Below are 7535 nucleotides of genomic sequence, written 5' to 3'. Positions count from 1 at the left end.
CACGCTTCCCCGTTCTGGCTCTCTCCGGCCCTCACCCTCTCCTCCGTACTGCGCACTTCAGTTTCTTTTTTTTTTTTTCCTGCCGTCCTCCCAACCGTCTCTCCCCTCGTGCAGACCCCCCTTGGCCGTGCAGCTCGCGGGGCTCTGGAAGCTTCCAGCCTCCCATTCACCTGAATTAAACATACCAGCCCCATATACACTTGTCTACCCCCATGTAATACATATATATATATCTCCAGCAGACTGTTATAATATTTTAAAATACAGTATACCTATACCTATTATTTAATTTATTGTTTACATCAATTCATACCTAACTACTATAAAGGGTTACATATACATTCCCTTTATTAGAAATGATATTTGTCTATACAAAATAGACCATCCCCAATGCACTATAAAAATACAGCCCACAATGTTAAGAAAAGTGGTGCAAGATAGATTTGTACTTGAACCCTCCCATCCACTTTTATGTTGGATATTAAAAACTAGGACATGCATAATCTAACTAATCAAGAACTTCCACTTTCTGTAAAACTAACCCCACGCCCAAGAGGCGGCTTTTTCTATCATGGGCAAAAACTACAGCCACTGATGGCTGACTTACACAATCAACAACATCATCACCATCCTCATCATCAGTGTCAGATAGTAGTAGTACACATATCCCCCTCATCCTGTTCAACTTCCACGCAAGCATCCTTAATTTCTATTATGTCCTCATCACCATCTTTAATTCTACTACTCCCCACATGTGCAGATGGTGCAGAAATGGTGGAATGAGGCAAATGAGGTTGCTTTATGAGGAAAGTGTGAGAAATGTCAGACTCACACATAGCTAATGTGGACACCCCCAGACTCTCCTCAGCTATATGTGAAAACAGACAGTTTGAACATTAGTATTCTTTTTTTGGGGGGCACTGATTTGTTGCTTTTTAAGGTGACACATCTACCATTTTTTTTACATTGTGAAAGATTTCAATTTCAGGTGCTCTTTTCTAAACTTTCTGCCCCCTGAATCACCTCTAACAGATTTTGTACTATCATGACTGACAGCAGCTGCAGTGCGAGTATTAGGTTGCTGCTCCTGCTCTTCTATCAACTGATTGTCATAATCCATATCGATGAACACACAAACAAGTTGTACGAAAACAACCATAGTTTAATAGTATTATTTATTTACTTGAACTTTTCTATTTCTTCCCAAAAAATTAACACTCACTGCAAAGTCACAGTACTTATATGTTATGTGAATGCAGTGGGGGTATAACCTGCCACTGCAGCACCAGTGTGACACACTTAGACAACAGATGTAACTAAGTTTCTGCACTATAATAAATAATAAACAATGACTTGCTAACTGCATGTACTGTAATCTAGTTCAGCCAATATTAACAACACCACAGCCGTAACTAGGGGGGGGCTAAGGGGTCACGTGCCCCGGGCGCAGGAGTTCAGGGGGCGCGGCAAACGCTGCCTGGCTCCTACGAACGCTGCTCCTTCACTCCCACCCCCTGCGATTGCTCTCTCACCCAGTTGCTCCTCCCCACCACCCCGCCGCGATCACCTCCTGCAGCGGCAGCCACGTATGACACTGTTCCCGCCGCTGCTGTTCTATCTCCCTCTGCATGTGTGGCCGCCGGACTATGGAGCCTCTCTCTGCCCTCCTGCTTGTCAGCACCTCCGCACACTCTCCTGCCCGGCTGCCTGACTCCTCCAGAGGGAAGCTGGAGAGCAAAGAGCCAGGAACAAGTGAATCGCTTCCCCCACTTTGTGCTGAGGCAAGTGGGCATTGTGAGGGGTGGGTGGACAGGAAGGGCAGTAGGCTTTACAATATATGTATATATAGTATATGTGTATGTGTGTATATATATATATATATATATATATATAAAACATCCTTAAACAAGCAGCAGCACTCTGAGACTTGATTTGTCATACTAAGAATCACAATAAAGTGCATTTAATAAATTATTCTGTGAGCCAATGTTTCGGGGCCAATAACGCCCCTTTGTCAAGGTGTGATTACCTTGACAAAGGGGCGTTATTGGCCCCAAAATGTTGGCTCACAGGATGATTTATTAAATGCACTTTATTGTGATTGATTGACAAATCAAGTCTCAGAGTGCTGCTGCTTGTTGGAGGACTTTTGTTTATAACTACATTTTCCAGATGGCACCTGAGCATTGCTGACTGATATAGGAGGAGTGCCAATCCTTCCACCTCGTGTGTATATATCTATATACCTATATATATATATATATATATATATAAAATAATTTTTAATTTTTTTTATTTATATATATATATATATATATATATATATGTATTTCAATTTTATTTTAAATTTTTTTTATTTCTGTAGTATAATTATGTATGTATATATATATATATATATATATATATATATATATTATTTGTTGTTGTTGTTGTTTTTTTTTTGGGGGGGGCGCTACATTACCGCCTTGCCCCGGGTGCCGAAAATCCTAGTTTCGGCCCTGACAACACTAAAGAGTTCTGGGGGGCTGGGAGTTGACAGACATGTCAGTTCAGCACTGGACTGTATGAATAGTGGACAGATAGGTCAGCTCAGCTGAGCTACAGCACAGCAGCCACTGAAGTGGATGGACACAGCACAACCCAGTAGCCACTGGAGTGTATGGACAAAGCACAACCCAGCAGCCACTGGACTGGATGGACACAGCACAACCCAGCCACTGGAGTGGATAAGTGGATGGACACAGCACAAGCCAGCAACCACTGGAGTGGATGAAGTGGATGGGCACAGCACAAGCCAGCAGCCACTGGACTGTATGGACACAGCACAACCCAGCAACCACTGGACTGGATGGACACAGCACAACCCAGCCACTGGAGTGGAAGAAGTGGATGGACACAGCACAAGCCAGCAACCACTGGAGTGGATGAAGTGGATGGGCACAGCACAAGCCAGCAGCCACTGGAGTGGATGAACACAGCACAGCAGCGTGGACTGGAGTCAGCACAATATGAAATGGTGCCCGAATCACCACCGCATGGACTTATATAGAATCCAAAACTTGCTAGAATCCGACGCCAAGGTGATGACATTTTGCTTTGATTTCGAATCTCAGCAAGGCGGCAAAACCAATAAATACAATACAGCTAGAAAAAGGCAACAGCAGTGGCTGAAAAGTGTTGCTGTTCCTTGTTTTTGTGTGAGCAGCAGGAATCCCATATGAACTGACAGCTTGTTTGCTTGAGAGCCTTTTGGAGCTGCCGCTGGCTGCAGGACTGAGATTGAGACAGCCTAGATCAGTCTGTAAGATAGCAGCATGTTGAGCCCCCATCTGCTAGAGGAGACATGCTCTACTAGGCGGTCCAAGGAGATTAATAGGGACTGCCTACTCCTGTGATGTGCTGCAGGTGCTTACAAGTTAATAGCTGGCTGAGATACAGTATACACCTAATTCAGTGTGGTTGGAATAAATACTGGAGCACTATACTAGTGGGTCATACTCACTATACCTTTTTGTATTGGATCCATAAAGATTTCATTTGATAAGGTATCTTCCTGGAGAGACTGGTCTTTCTGGGGTTTTTTTTCTATTCCTTTGGATCTTTGCCAATCTATATTTACTAAATAAACAAAGCATCTAGCTACTGTGGCTGAAATGTAACAATTTATGAAACTATATTATTATATGGTTACAAGTTTGTAATTGCTAAGATACAATTGTATCCTTATAGATGAGATTTCATGCATAAAAATTCTTATTTTAAGTGTTGTAAACCTTGGATTCACTATCCCAATTAGGACACAGTAGCGCAGCTTTTTTTTCTCTCTCTTGGTATATATTTATTGTGGGGCGTGCAATTGCCTTTTTTTGCTGCTAGAGCTAGAGCCAGCGCAAGCCGTTCAGCAAAGGGATGCAGTGCAGGGAGGCGCCAGGGGCTAGAGAGGCGCTCTCCCTACGCTGCATCCCTGTACTGAGCTGATGTCCCTCTGCTCCTGCTGCTACGCCTGTCACACTCTATGACAGGCAGCGGCACTGGCAGCATGAAGCCTCCTCTCCCCTCCCCTGTGTCAGTGCAATGTGCAGACCTAAAAGGGGGCAGAGCTACACAGAACTGGGGGCAGAGCTACACGGGACCAGGCTGAACAGGAGGATGATCTGCTCCAGCTCCGGCCTGCCAGACTTCCTTAGGTAAGAGGATGGAAAGAGAGTGAGTGAGTGAGTGAGTGAGTGAAAGTGTGTGTGTATGTGTAATATATGTGTGACTGTGTATGTGTGTAATATATGTACAGTATGTGTGTATCTATGTGTGTGTGTGACTGTGCAGCATAATGTGTGTAAGCGTAACTGCTACAGGAGGTGTTGCATGTGTAAGCGTCACTGCTACAGGGGGCGTTACATGTGTAAGCGTCACTGGTACAGAGGGCATTACTTGTGTAAGCATCACTGCTACAGGGGGTGTTACATGTGTAAGCGTCACTGCTACAGGGGGTGTTACATGTATAAGCGTCACTGCTACAGGGAGCATTACGTGTGTAAGCGTCACTGCTACAGGGGGTGTTACGTGTGTAAGCATCACTGCTACATGGGGGAGGTACGTGTGTAGGCGTCACTGCTACAGGGGGCGTTACGTGTGTAAGCGTCACTGGTACAGTGGGTGTTACATGTGTAAGCGTCACTGCTACAGGGAGCATTACGTATGTAAGCGTCACTGCTACAGGGGGTGTTACGTGTGTAAGCATCACTGCTACAGGGGGGAGGTACGTGTGTAAGCATCACTGCTACAGGGGGCGTTACGTGTGTAAGCGTCACTGGTACAGGAGGTGTTACATGTGTAAGCGTCACTGCTACAGGGAGCATTACGTATGTAAGCGTCACTGCTACAGGGGGTGTTACGTGTGTAAGCGGCACTGGTACAGGGGGCGTTACGTGTGTAAGCGTCACTGGTACAGGAGGTGTTACATGTGTAAGCATCACTGCTACAGGGAGCATTACGTATGTAAGCGTCACTGCTACAGGGGGTGTTACGTGTGTAAGCATCACTGCTACAGGGGGGAGGTACGTGTGTAAGCATCACTGCTACAGGGGGCGTTACGTGTGTAAGCGTCACTGGTACAGTGGGTGTTACATGTGTAAGCGTCACTGCTACAGGGAGCATTACGTATGTAAGCGTCACTGCTACAGGGGGTGTTACGTGTGTAAGCATCACTGCTACAGGGGGGAGGTACGTGTGTAAGCATCACTGCTACAGGGGGCGTTACGTGTGTAAGCGTCACTGGTACAGTGGGTGTTACATGTGTAAGCGTCACTGCTACAGGGAGCATTACGTATGTAAGCGTCACTGCTACAGGGGGTGTTACGTGTGTAAGCATCACTGCTACAGGGGGGAGGTACGTGTGTAAGCATCACTGCTACAGGGGGCGTTACGTGTGTAAGCGTCACTGGTACAGTGGGTGTTACATGTGTAAGCGTCACTGCTACAGAGGGGTGATGTGATTGTAAGCATCACTGGTAAAGGGGGCATTGCGTGAGTAAGCGTCACTGCTACAAGGGGCATTACGTGTGTATGTTGTGTTACGTGTGTAAGCATCACTAATACGGGGGGCATTGTGTGTGTAAGCATTACTAGTACTGGGACATTAAGTGTGTAAGCATCACCACTATAGGGGGCATTACGTGTTTAAGCGTCACTGGTACAGGGGGCATTACATGTGTAAGCGGCTCTGGTACAGGGGGCATTACATGTGTAAGCATCACTGGTACAGGAGGCGTTACGCGTGTAAGCATCACTGGTACAGGAGGTGTTACGTGTGTAAGCGTCACTGGTACAGGGGGGCGTTACATGTGTAAGCATCACTGGTACAGGGGGCTTTATGCGTGTAAGCATCACTGGTACAGGGGGCGTTAAGTGTTTAAGCATCACTGGTACAGGGGGGGGGGGCGTTACGTGTGTAAGCACCACTGGTACAGGGGGGCGTTACGTGTGTAAGCGTCACTGGTACAGGGAGGCGTTATGTGTGTAAGCGTCACTGGTACAGGGGGCGTTGCATCATTGGTACAGCGGGTGTTACGTGTGTAAGCATCACTGGTACAGGGCGGCATTACGTGTGTAAGCGTCACTGGTACAGAGGGCGATACGTGTGTAAGCGTCACTGGTACAGGGGCCATTACGTGTGTAAGCGTCACTGGTACAGGGGGCGTTACGTGTGTAAGGGGCACTACTACAGGGAGCATTATGTGTATACGTGTCACTGCTACAGGGGGCGTTATGTGTGCTGTCCCTTAATAAAGTATGGGAGAACGCAAATTTATAGATTTATAGTTTACAGGAGGGCGCCGAACACCCTAGCCCTGGCTGCAGCTATGCCCTTATTCCTCTGCTACATCAGGTGCTGGGTACAACCTGTTTATGCTTCTGCTTGAAGTAACAGCACGAGAGGGCAGTAGATAGCTTTCACCTTTACAACACTTAAATGTTTTAACTGTTCTCCATTCGTTTGAGGTTATTTTGTTTTTTCTATGCACCATTGAACCCTCACGGGCTCGCTTTGCTCGCCATGCTTCGGGCTCAGTGTCTCACTCCACTCCGCTTTGCTCACCACAGGTTACTATTCCAAATAGTGTGTGACATGGACCCAGGAGCTTATGGGAAAGGTCCTCTCCATGAAGAGTAACTAGATGCTACCGTAACAGGAAGGAGGCAGCAGACAGTGGGATACTGAGGTAAAGGAAATAGTTACCAGTTATTTGGCAATTTTACCCTTGAAATCTACAAATCAGGATACATTACTTGCACATACACCTAGGCAACTGTGGTGTGTGAAAACGATGGCCCTCATTCCGAATTGATCGCTCGGTAGCTGTTTTTAGCTGCCGTGCAATCAGATAGTCGCCGCCTATGTGGGAGTGTTTTTTTGCATAGCAAGGCTGCGATCGCTTGTGCAGCCAGCTATGCAAAAACATCCTGCAATCAGATCACCACTCCCCGAAAACAGTCAGTTGACGCCCAGATCTGCCTCCTGCCTGTCAATCTTCTTGCGGCCGCCGCTGCAAAGTCTTTCTTCGTAGTTATTGTTGTTGCCCAGCGAGGGCCATGGCCGGGTAACGACGCGTCTGCGCATTGTGGCTGCAGCGTATGCGCAGTTCTGACCTGATCGCGCGGCTGCGAAAAAGTGCAGCGTGCGATTGGGACAGAATGACCCCCTATGTCTCCCCATACTTAATCACAGTATCACATAACACTGTGTATGATAACTATATACATAGCCTGCACACACAGTAGACTATATAGGCTCACCTGTCTGTGGAGTTGTTTGAAACGTGTAAGCCAAACCAGCCAACAGCTGTTTTGTACTTTCCACACGTTCATCTATGTACACACAGTGCAGGAAGAAAATAATTTGTGGTTGACATGGTTGACCATGTGAAACAGCTGTTGGATGGGTTTATTTAAACTCTGTATGTGAACAGATGCATGTATGAAATCTAAGCAAAGCATTATTTAATAAATGTAAAGTAATCAGTGAATTAATAAATAAA

This window comes from Pseudophryne corroboree, chromosome 6, assembly GCF_028390025.1.
Source record: "Pseudophryne corroboree isolate aPseCor3 chromosome 6, aPseCor3.hap2, whole genome shotgun sequence".
Taxonomy (NCBI): domain Eukaryota; kingdom Metazoa; phylum Chordata; class Amphibia; order Anura; family Myobatrachidae; genus Pseudophryne; species Pseudophryne corroboree.
This window is presented reverse-complemented; position numbering follows the sequence as displayed.